Genomic DNA, 13,294 nt, shown 5'->3' with positions numbered 1-13,294 from the left:
ACGTAAAAGTGGTTAGGCATAATCTCCATGCTACCTATGCTAGGCCAGTGGTGTGGATCACAGTTTAAAAGGATCAAATTAATGTAGCAGAGAGTTAGTTACAAATAACATAGATTCGTATAGACGACGGGGGTGACTAAGAGTATCGCGTCTGTCGCCTGCTGGCAGCTACTCTGTGGCGGTACATCGAGGCCGCACATGGTCCGCCTGTGAATCACATCACACGCTCATTACCGCGAGGTGGCACACATCTGTAACTCACACCGATTCCAAATACCGGCAACTACCCACAACATAATGCTTAACACACCTGAAATACTATTGGATATACTCTTCACAAAAAAGTTGCACTAAGTAATGTACTACAGCACAGTGTAACAAAGACAAGGGTCGAATAACTCAGGTTGAAAATTCTCTTTTGTTTCTCGTGGTGAAGTGCCATTCCTAGAACTAAGCTACGTGAATATATCTACTTAAGTTGTCGTAAAGCTTAAGTTGACACCATCAGAAGAACAATAAGTATTAGCATTAGATAGTCATTGACCAGGTATATAACAACAGTGACGACGCTACGCCGTAATTAAATAATTCAGGCCGGAGCATTTCTCTGTAACCTTTCAATTGACGACAGCCATCGGTCATTGCATTCCATCTCTTCATAAAAAGCCACGCACACACGCACACACGCGCGGCCGATGTTAATGATCTAAACACGGCCGCATTAGATGCTAAGCAATAAAGCGGAGTACACACGCGACGCGGCCCATTAAGATGACACCCACTTGAGACGGACTCAATTGAGACGACGAACGCGCACCTTGCGCCTGTCGCCCGCTCGCCGCTGGTGAGGGGAATATCTCTTAAATATACACACATACATCAATAAAAATATTTTCCCAACTAGCCATCTACATGTATGTTGTCGTTATGGCACGGAGGTTAAACTGTCCGTTACTGAAACATGAGGATACAGATATGAAACCTAACATGTACCCATGGACATTTTCTATGACTGTATTTACTTTCTGAGCTTATTAATACATAAGACGTTGAAGGAAAAGTCGTACAAAAACCTTGACTTACGAGTATAATTGCAAATAATAAATTTGAAATCACCAATCCGACTTGAGCAAGCGTAGTGATAAATACTTATTCCTTCTCCATGTGAGAACTTGAGAAGATGTCTTTTTCTCCACATTTACAGGCCGATGATAAATAATACGTACATACCTACTGTAGTAGGAAATATTACTACAACACCTTCATTAAAGTAAATTAATAGAAACACGTCATGTGACAACCTGGCCACGTATGTACCTGCACAGGTCGATAGCTAATGACGTGAGTACCTACCTACCTACGTTAGTGTACGATTGATTACTCTGAAACACAATATACGTGGAACTGAATGGAATTAATTTAATTTAATTTTCAAACTAATAACGTAGCAGGTATACCTACAGGTAAAATGCTTATTTTATTCATTAGGCCAATGTTAATTGGCTGTTGGAAATTATTAATTAACATGGTTTTTGCGTTTCAATAATTTAAGTTTGCATGAAAACAAGGTTAGTTGGACTTCTTAGACAATGTAATCTACTGACCAAAGGCAAACATGTGTAATTAGAAGGCAGCTCGCCCATTAAACTGCGGACAAAACAAGTATTAGAATTAATGTAAGTGTATCATGGTGTGAGTCACAGGACTGTCGTCCCGGCCGCGGGCGCTATCGCGTCAAGTGAACCACGCACTTTGCACTGATACGTGTAAATACTTTAAATATACACCTAATGCTGGACAAAGACAAATGACTAATTGCTATATGTGAGCTCCGTTTAAAATCCTGATCTTGTTTATAATTTATTTATAAATTCATTTCAGGGCAAATGTATCGTCTCTTACAAGGAAGGAATAAGCAAGTCGAACTGGCGATTTCAGACTTAGGCGTATTTAAAGTTCATAGGTAACTGAAAAGGACATAATAGTGCTTGTCTGGTTTCTATCCTACATTCTTAAGAACCTTAATTCAAAAGCCACTGCATTCTACAATCATGCAAACTGTAACTTAGTATTTACTAAAACTTGAACAATAAACAAGAAAAGAAACAAGAAAAATGTTAAATTTTAATGATAGGTGATGCTTAATTATTATGATCGGCTTACTCCGCGTTCCATTCCGCGACACACGACGCGGTGATTGTCGCACTGCTACTCATGAATATGAGCCTCTTGCATGGCTTGAAACTAGTCGAGTTCCTCGTTAAACATTTACGTGAGTAAGCCGATCATAATAATTAATTTAGTATGTCTCACGAAAGTTACAATAAAATGATAGGTGATGCTGCGTCAATGGGAAACTACTTATAGAAATATGACATATGTAAGCCAGTACATAGACAAGTTAATGCTATGATGTCATAACCTCGGCCTAGGTCACGTAGGTTCATGTTTGTTTACTGCAATTACAGGCATTATTACGTAAGCAGTAAAACCGTAGTCCTGTAAAAGGCCATAGAATATCTGAAGCTGAAGGGAACACGATGCCTCTCACGTACGGCTTTACGCATTCCCTGACAACTTGGTTAATGATCTCATCTAGAAATTCGTTGCAGTTCCAATCGACCGCCGACATGATATATTACAAACTATGCGTGTATATGCAAGGTACCTGAACAAAATATGTACATATATTATGTACTAACTTCTTCAAATAGCATGATACTATCGTAAGATATTCGAGTTAACTCTTATTATTAACTCAATAATCGTTGATTGTAATTAAGAAGAATAATAGGTACTATAAAATGTAGTACTAAATTTAAAAAGTAGGTACTTGAAGTCGACTGTAATAAAACGTCCACGTCTCCTGCTATGAGCGATACAAAGAGACACTTTATGATTTAGCGTGGGGTCCACACATCATCACTTAGGTGGACGACAATTAACGGTTCGGCGGGGTCAACCGGGCCGGCGTCGCATACCGGTCAATTCGACCAATTGCCCACGCGCAGACGTGGGAACGGCGCGCGCGCATGATTCACCTCCTTACATTACTATTTATAGCTATAGATGTAAGTTGGAGACGCATCAGCTCGACAACTTGTCACAACGATACGTTTAACTAGTACCTGCGTTAATACTTACATGTTAGGTAATTACATCTGTAGGTACATAAGAGACATATATAGATAAAATATTCAGCGACCGACATATTACGTAATTAATGCACAATCAGTACCAAATACGAGTGTACAATATTAGTTGTTTATATGTACGAGACATGGAGGATGAGTGTGCCGTAATTACTCATTACTATTAGTAAGCAGATTAATGCATTCAGTTTATTTATAACATAAACCTAAAGCTGTGGGACCACAAGTACTAATAAGGTGCTACTACGCAGATAAACACCAGTACAACAACCGGTAATAACTAGTAGGTACAACAAATGGTAATAGGTATATTGTGGTAATTTAGTTTTGACCAAATGATACAATTAATTTATATCGGCACGTATCGCACTGATAACGCACTCCCGGGACAACAACATAACATTACATTTTAATTAGACACAGGAAACAGAATGTCGCAAATACAATTAGTTGCGGTAATGTGCTGAAATTAACACCGGACAGGACTTCCTAGTAACCGACGGAACACAGGAATATGTGGTAGGTACATACTCGTACTGTACCTACATGCATGTGATGGTAAAAGTCATGTTAAACAACATGACGAATTGATAACTTCATCACGCCACTTGCCATACATGGTTATTTTCTCAATTACCTTCCTCAGTGTTTAATTCCGTGGCTTTTTAAAGAAAAAGGAAAATCCCACGGAATTTTGTCATATTTAATTATATTACGTGCTCAAATAAAAGGGTAGTTCTTCAGAGACAAAATTTTCGATGTCTTTGGGAATATTTTTGAAACCAACTAACAAAACGGCATGTAATATTTTTTTAGTATAGTTTAGCTATATCAGTTACTAGGACAAATAATATTTTTTAAATAATTGCAGTCTAGGTACAAAATAGATTTTTTTAAAGCTTGTTCTTCTGATTCATATGGTGTGTCCGTTTGCCATTTTCCGGAACAAAGTAGTCGATTTCGCATTTTCCCTTTGATACTTCAATATAAAGTATAATTACATCGAAAGGAGAAGAGTTGTCCTCTTCAAAAAAAATATGCATTCGTTATAACTATGTTAGTATGATTATAAATAAATAAATAAGAAGTGTCCGGCGTATAATATTGATTAATATGGCGTAAGCTACGAATGACCATATTTAGTCGGGGATTAATAATGAGAGTCTGGCTTCCTGTGCGGAGGGAAACCAGGCGTGCAACGGACAAGCTAGGAGACGGACGTGCGGCTGGTTGGCTTAGATCCAGGTGTTACTAAGGTAAATATCTGATTCATCTGTGTTTGGTTTACATGGCATCCTGATTACAATGCCTATTTTATAAAATTTACTTTACAGTTTTAAAACTTCAATCTATGTTTCGTGTGAAGCTTTTTGGTTATACATTCGTGTAGAAAAATGATAAGAATGAAGTCTGTATATACGTTGAGTTATGCATGATTGTAAGCAAAATCCTGATTCATCTGTGCCTGATTCGTATGGTCAAAACCGCATATAAATCATAAAATAATGCTCTTGTTGCGTTGTCCATTTTTTTACTAGTCTTATTTTTAAATTAACTTAGCTATAAATGTTATAGCTACAATTTAAAAACTTTTTTTTGAGGAATGTAATTAATATGAGTCTGAAATTGCTAATCCGCCCTGAGCAAGCGTGATGATGAATGCTCGTGACTTCTCTGTGCGAAAGTACTCGAAAATGGTATGCTAACAATTAAAATAAATACAGAGCTCATTTACATACAATTTTCAATTGTTCAACAGATTCATCTGTAACAATTTCTGATTCATCTGGGCAGAAAATATTCAAACGTCGATATCTCGAAAACTATATTTTTAAAACGAGTCCCTCATTCGAATATACGTTATTTGGTATACCTATTTTCATATGAACACGTGTTACAGATCTTAAAGTGGAATTAAATTTTGGCCATATGAATCAGTCGAAGAATCAAATTTCGAAGAACTACCCAAAAACAGCTACAGAGGAACGCGAGTCCCCTCAGGAAATGTAGTAAAAAATTCAAACAAATCGCTCGCTTCACAATCCTCGGCAATCAGGCAGGTATTCCCGACAAATTGGCCTTAATAAAATACTCCTTCTAATTAACGAGCCTCCCTTACTCTCCCCTGTCACGCTGCACGGTAGAACAGAAGGTACACTCATAGAAATGTTGACAACAGTCAGTACGAATAGATTCTGATTGAGATATTTTGACACACGTGGCAAGTGATATCAAGTCACCAGTTATGAACACAATTTTTTTTTAAATATCAAATAGTTTGCATGTGGAAAGTCAGTTACTGAGTTGGTTTTCTGATGTTGTTTTCCATAGTGACGGGCTCGTTGCCCCAGCCCGGCGCAGGACAAAGCCAGGGGAAAAATAACAAGGAATGCCTTCTTAGATGGTAAGTGATCTCCGAGTAATTGTACCGTGGCCGTGTGGGCGGGCCGGTGATACTTTACACTCGCTTTCATACAATATAATTGTGTATTGTGCTCATTGTATTTTTTTTTCAATCAATTTTATTTTTAACTGTTTTAAATTGAATTTGCTGTTAATTTTACAAACTATGCGTCGTTGTTTTGTAAAATGTTTTTTTTTTTTCAGCGCCTTTAGTTCATTGGCGTATTAACACAAATCAATGACAAAACAAAAAAGAAAAAATATTACACACCAGTTTTTCTGACAAGTGACTCGCGATAGCCACTGAATAATGGATCCTTCCATAATTTAAATCATGAAAAAATTAACCTTATTATGTTTTTTATGTAAGCTGGTAATAGGTTTATTTGAAGCTTGTTTCCTGATCGCATGTATCACAACAAGAGGTATCAGATAATTAGCCGGGCGTGCGTCCTCCGTCCTCCGTCCTCCCGGACCTCCCGAGCGACATATATCACACGCACTGACTGATAACTGTTCTTACACAGCTGCTGGTACAAGTCAGGCGAGGAGCGGTACATTGTAACATATTCTAAACAAATTGCTTAACATACTTTCTATGTGGTTAGTTCAAGTTATATAATTGTTCATTCGTATCAGAGACGAATCGAATACAAATCCCAAAATAAATGATTCGATTGTATAAATAATGAATTACCCGCGGATCACACGAAACCACAAAAATATTTTATTATATTTATGAAGCATAGGAAGTGATAATGATAATCCACAGACGAAACGTGGAACACAACGAGTGGCGTAAACATTACCATATACAGGTGAGGAAAACGTGAAATTATGATGATGGCCGACCACTGACTTATCAGTCAGTAATTATTTCTATGTACGTATCAACTTGCTACTGGTACACTATATACATATAAGGGGATTGTTCATAACATCCGCTTTCCTCGGGAACTAAGTGGTAAACAACGACAACGAATAAGTAAGGTCTGTATAACTGGCAGGTGACGTCGTGAGAATTCGTGACGGGAGCGAGTTCGCGGGTTGTGAACATTCTCATGACTTCATGGTTATTGCCAGCATCTAGTTAGATCATCTTTACTTGAAAAAAGGCAACGTAAGAATAAGAAAAGGTATTTGTGTTGTATGAGTTAAAGTAATAAATACTGACATCACGACAAAATCAGTACTAGTATTGGTAGTAGCGTGACAATATCGCCCGGCCGTTGTTTAACTCGCCCCCGCTCGTGGCTTGCAGCGGGCCCGGCGGGGCGAAGGGTCCTCGGAAAAACTGCCTCTTTACCTTCCACTAAAACTAGTAAATAGTAGGATTAACTGTTCGTATAAATCACCGCCGAGCACCGGCCGGTGATACACATCGCACAGATTGAACCTGCGTCCCGCCGCACCGCCGCACTCACTTGATAACTGAGCCTATCTGATGTGAAGTTTCCTTGTTACTGCTGATAACAGAACTTTAATGATTACTGCACACAAATAATATACTTACTTCATTATTTCATTAGTTTAACAGACAACCCGTGATTTTAATTATGGTGTTCGTTTGATATTACCTTAGATTTTACACCTTATAAACTAAATAATATTACAACGGACGCCATCAATAATGTTTTCTGTACGTTGTACAATATGTGTGTGTGCGTGTGTCAGTAAGATGGCACGTTGGAGACAGTCGCTTGATAAATTGATTATTAACTGTTTTGATGGCGAGTAATAAACGGAGTGAACTGTGCACGCTTAAGTGAGCAGCTAAACGTTTATCCACATAACCTGAGGGAGTCAATGACTGCTCCACTATTGGTGGCATGTGTAGCGTGTGTAGCGTGTGTGTAGTTTGGGGAACTACTCTAATGATACGAATGACCGACGCGTGGTGCATCTACCACGTACTAGTTCGAGGAGTCATTTCAAATAATAAAAAATAGCGCTACGTGCTACGGCCTACGCCGACTACGACGTGCTACGACGTAGCAAGATATAAGTAAGTGAAAATAATAAGACCTTATTTTGAATTAAAAAAATATAACTAAGATTTGTAAGTGATTACGAAAGTATATTTTTTTTGTTTTAAATAATTATAATTCACATCAATTATTCACTGAGACCAATTAAATCGGTTTGGTTCTAGATTTCTACAACTTTTTTCCAGGGTTTCGCCCATTTTCTCCCATTATCGCGTTAATTTAATGCTCACGTCTTGAATGAGACGTTGGATGAGATGGCATGGTGAGGAGTGCCCTGTCCTCTCCTCCGTGTAATGGCCGCAGTATATTGCGATGTGCGGCGCGTCCTCCGGCGGCGAGCCGTCGCCACTCACTTATGAATAATTGTGTAGGTGACACTCATGCAGATAGCTGCGTGATAGAATTCTTTCAGCAAACGTTATTTGATACCTACACCCTACAGGCATCACAGAGTGACTCATACTTACGTGGTACCCACATAATGTGACGACGAAGCGTTGAACTGACGCAATACTGTTCACCGGCAATGCTAAACTTTTTCTATACATTTGATTGTGTAAATATGTCAAATTAACCTAATTACTAATTACCTACTAAATCTATATCCAAATATAAATAACTGACTTTACGAATAAGCCGTCCTTTAGAGACCTTGTATGATTATTCTTTTGCACCATGACTAATACACATGCCAATGTCATCACAATTCGCGATGATGTCGACATCCACCGAGTGAACTAGGACGCGATGCTATTGCTGATTTTAATACCGATTCCATTTGACCAATAATCGTTAGCATAGTGTTCGCGTTATGGAAATAAACGTAAAAAGCTATAAAACAGTTTACTATGAATTGATCGAAACTGCTTTCGCGCGCTACGTCGATTGATGCATCATAAATATGCACTTGATTTGCAAGCCGCGCGGGCAGCGCGGGGAGAGTGCCTCTCTCGATTCTTTAATTGGGAAAAGAAGTACTAGTAGTACAGTCAGTATCTGTTAACATAATATTATTGACTGTGTGAAATTAATGTCCTGTTTGTGCATTTCATGCTAATTATGATGTTATCCTTAACAAGTATTTACTTCGAAATGTTTGTGACGCAAAACACCGGCGTCGGTCGCCAGACTGCACTGTTGCTATGGGAAGGCTAGAGTGGCGGACTTTATCCGGCTGTTTAGGTAAAGGATGTTATTACAAAAATAATATCCCTGTTATCTTTGACAAGTCACTAAAAAGGTATTGAGCAACGAAGTAATGTGTGGTTACTTGCTGTAAAGTGAAAAATGTAATTTGATGAAGAGTTCAGTTGTCGGAGTACTAGGAGATAATAAAGCCGCGGCGCTGGCTCACCTCGCGACATGTGCGCGAGCTCATATGTCCGCACAGCGCTCGATAAATCACTCGCCGCCTTCAGTATTGCGCCCGATATGAAAACTGCTCCTCGATCACACTGACACACTGGGAGCGACTCTCTCATGGCGGAAATTTCATAAAATATAAAATAGGTACATTTACCTTAAGATCCTTGTCACCCACGAATGTTGAGACTGGAGAATGTCCTAGTATGGGGCACATACTTTACTTCACATTAAAACCTGTGACCGCGTATAACACAGTTTCTGTGTACAATCATACTTGTAGTTAATACCATAAGTATGTTGCTCCTCCCACTCATTGTGTACATGAAGAATTATTACAGAGTTGACAATGTTATCAGAAATCTGATTACTTGGGAAGTTGAGTGACGAATGAAATGCATTGTATAACTTTATGAGTTCCTATATTTGTAACTTCAAAGTTATTTCAATTATTTCATCAAATATTTAAACTGCATTTTGAAAAAAATAGCTCAGTGTACCTCTGTCTTATTGCAGTTATCAGTGCACTGCGATTTTACTGCGGTTTGATTGCGTGCGCGTGGCGGGCGGCGGGCGGCGGCTGGCGATTCGCACTTACACTCGATTCCTTTATATTAAGCCATTTCACATCCACATGCACTCCCGGCGTTGGCAGAGCACTTCACAGATGTAGACGAGCTGGCAACATTAACTTATTGCTGAGGACGTCGCGCGCGTCCTCCATATTGTCGCAATGTTCCCTGACAGATGTTCCAACTGCTACCAAGGTCTGCATATTCCGTTCCATCCACCATCTTCTAGTTTACAAGTACCTCAATAAAATGCTCAATAATTATTCCTTGTTGTATCACAGTTCTAAATATGAAGAGATATATTTTTAATTAATATTTATACACCTACGTAAATAAATTATTGTATTTATTGACTTTTGACATTTATTTCCAGTAATCCTCAATTAAGCACTTTGAAACGTCAAATTGAATTGTCCGTCAGTCTGTCTGTCAGTGAAGCTATGTATCAGGTGATGTAGGTGTAACTTGTATTAATTAATAACTAAAGGATAAGAACATTAATATTAACGATTACAAAATAAGTTTTACCTTTAATTAGTGAAACAATCTGCCGGATATTTAAAATTAATATTATTAAAGAATTATTAATAAATACCTTACCTGTTTCTGCGTATTTTCCTTAAGTTTAGCGGTCACCCCGGGCAGCGATGGAGAGTTATCAATAGTAGGACACGATGTTAACAGGCGAGGGGAGCGCGGCCGATGGAAGGAGGTGAGATTAATTACTGAGCAATCGAAACCGACGCGACGCGACGCGGTGCGCCCTTAATATGCGGGTATTTGCATAGTAGGTGCCAGTCATCTGTGCACCGCACTGGAACGAAAGAAATTAAAACATTGTCCTTTACTTTACAATGTTCACACAATTTGTGTGCTGGAGATAGACCTTTTAACCTTTATTACAAAGTTTAATATATTTTTTTATTGTTTAAACTCGTATCACTGGTGACAAGATGCAAATTATGCAAAAGGTTATCATGAAATCCACGTGTTGGCAGTTGAGCCTATAATCGTATATCTAACATTATTAGAAAACGTGCTCTTACAGGTGAACATGGTCTAAATGATTGCAACGGTCAGTACTATTCATATCTGATAACTGAACTAGTGATTGATTAATATACTTAATGTATATGTACGTACCAGGAGGTGAACCCCAGAGTAACGATCAAGTGTCGTCCACCTGAGCGGCGCCGGCTCGTCGCGCTCCCTGCTGCCCTCTGGTGGCGCAGGCCCACATTAATTACTGTCCGCTGCAGGTACCTAGCCCCCAGTGGGGTAGCACACAGACGAGTAGCAGAAGGACTGCTCACACTGACAGTCCATCACAACTTCAAGATTAGAGACTTGTACTTTCGGACTTTTCCTTTAACATTCAGTGTAGTTTGGCAAATGACGGAAGGGAGTCTGAGGAAGATTCTTAGCATTTACCTTTAAAGTCGGTTTGATTAATTTAATTCACCTTTAACTTTAATAGATCGTCACTACTGAAGCTTCTGCCCATCTGTACTGCATGTGTATGTGTGGGACTGCGCGCCAGTGACGTACTGATTTAGTGTGCAGTGCTGACTGCGGCCGATAGCCTCCAGGTAGCGTGATTAGACAGTGACGGACTGCAGTCGTCTGCCCGTGTAATTTACCGTGTTGTTGCCAGTTTGGGACCATACAGCCTCCGTGCAGTGATTGTCACTCTAATGACTAGATACATTTTCGGTAACTTTAGTAGAACCAGTCATCCTATATAAACTGTACCGTCTAATTCAAGTTTAACAATTAGTAATGAAAGTCTACATCGCATTTTCCAAATCAATTGAATATTGAACCAGAAACCAATAATTGCTACATCATTCACGGGCCGACCACTGGCTCCCGTGTCTCCCCCCGCCGGCCGTCACCGACTCAGCAAAAAGGCAGTCGCCTCGATTTAGGCGCACGTTATATTAATTACGGCCGGTGATGCTCTAAGTAATGACCCTTGTATATTTGACAGCCGACGCCGACAGGTACCTCCACAGACATACACGCTGTGGAGGTGGTATATGGATATATATATATATATAATTACGTTACTAAAATAAGAGATATCCTGTACCTGTCCCAAATTCACAGAACAGGGCGGAGCATAACATTGACATTATGCTAAATGACAACTCCTTAATAATACACACTTCTTTCTAGTCTAGTCTACAGACTGATGTTGGTCGATTTGATGGATATGACTTTTATTGTATTGAAATTGTGTAGGGAAAGGTATACGAACCTCATCTAGAATGCGTAGGTCAGGGTAACTGGCGGTGGAGGTGTGTGTAGGTGTAGGAGCGAGTGGCGGGCTGGCGGACTGACGGACTGACGGACTGGCGGACTGGCGGACTGGCGGCCATTAGCAAGATATGAAAGAACAGGTCAGCGCGGCCCTAATCGACGCCGCAATCCATCACCCACGTGAATAGGTGAGCCGCTACCGACAGCAAGCAAACTCACTCGCGCCGACCTATTAATATATGCTACGACTTCGACTTCTTGATTCTTTTCTTGAAATAACTAGGTATTTCAGTCCAGTTGTAGTAAGTTGCATTACCAAGTCGTATTCATTTGTGTTTTATATTTGTCGATTTAGAATATTTTCAACATGTATTTACTACGCACTACGAGTCTGTACTTATGACTTTGTAAGTTTGTCTAACTTTAGTCTCTATTACTTCAGCATAAGATGATGATCTAACTTAATGTCTCCATTTGGTATCAGGCACTAACAAGTGTGACAATCTAATGACGATATTAGTTCGTAAACGTCCCCATAGTGTGTGTAATATGGAATATTGTACCAATTGGTAAGGTTCCGCTGCGCACGGTACCTGGCGCTGAGTGACGGGACACACGCGTGCAATTACACCAAGCTGGCTCGCGCACGTTACCGTCGATGAATTATTATTATTATACATTTTAGGAGAAGCACCGCACTGACCACTGCCCACCATAAACTCCGGGAGAATAATTATACTGTCTGCAGCAGTATCTGACACCATACACATACCTGCCGTGTCCAGGCACATAACAAGTTTCACTGACATAATACTGGGTACATAATAAACGGGAAATTTGAAACACAAATGTACTTTCACATAAGTTTATCTTTAAAATAAATCCAATACTTGGTAATAGAAGAAAGCGAAACACCAGTAGCTATTGCAATTCTCATTATGTAGATATCGCTGTATGTGTGTATGTGAATAAGATATTGGCGCGACATATGTGTGGCGGTAAAAAGATGTCTCGGCTTCAATCTCCGGTAAACAAATTACTCGTCACCCACGGGCACGGCGCATGGATCCAATCGAGGCGCATCTGCACGTTCTGATTGCGCGCCATAAGGCGGCGGGCTCATCTGCTAATCCATTAGCCACCTCGGCCCATATTTAATTGTGCACCCTCTGTGCTGCACCTAAGCGATTGTCCGCGGACGCACATGTCGTGCCCCAACGTATAAAATTTGATAAATCACACCGCCAACATGTGAACTACCCTCTTAGCTTAAACGGCCTGTATATCGGAACACTCGCGGCGCGAAATTGATTTGCGAATTTAATTCTTTTGGGGATGAGCTTAGAATTTATATTTATCTGATGAATAGACGGTACAGTGTAACGTAGTTTAAGTACGCACGTCAGGCTCATGTTGGTCAAAAATATATTTTGGGATACGTGTAAATAAGGTTGAGAGTAGAAGACAGTTGAAATAAATAATTGTAAGGTTTGACTGGCGGCATGGTAAATGCACTTTAGTGAATGCCCGTGCAGTAACTGATTCCGCGGGGGAC

This window comes from Spodoptera frugiperda, chromosome 29 (assembly GCF_023101765.2).
Source record: "Spodoptera frugiperda isolate SF20-4 chromosome 29, AGI-APGP_CSIRO_Sfru_2.0, whole genome shotgun sequence".
Lineage (NCBI taxonomy): Eukaryota > Metazoa > Arthropoda > Insecta > Lepidoptera > Noctuidae > Spodoptera > Spodoptera frugiperda.
This window is presented reverse-complemented; position numbering follows the sequence as displayed.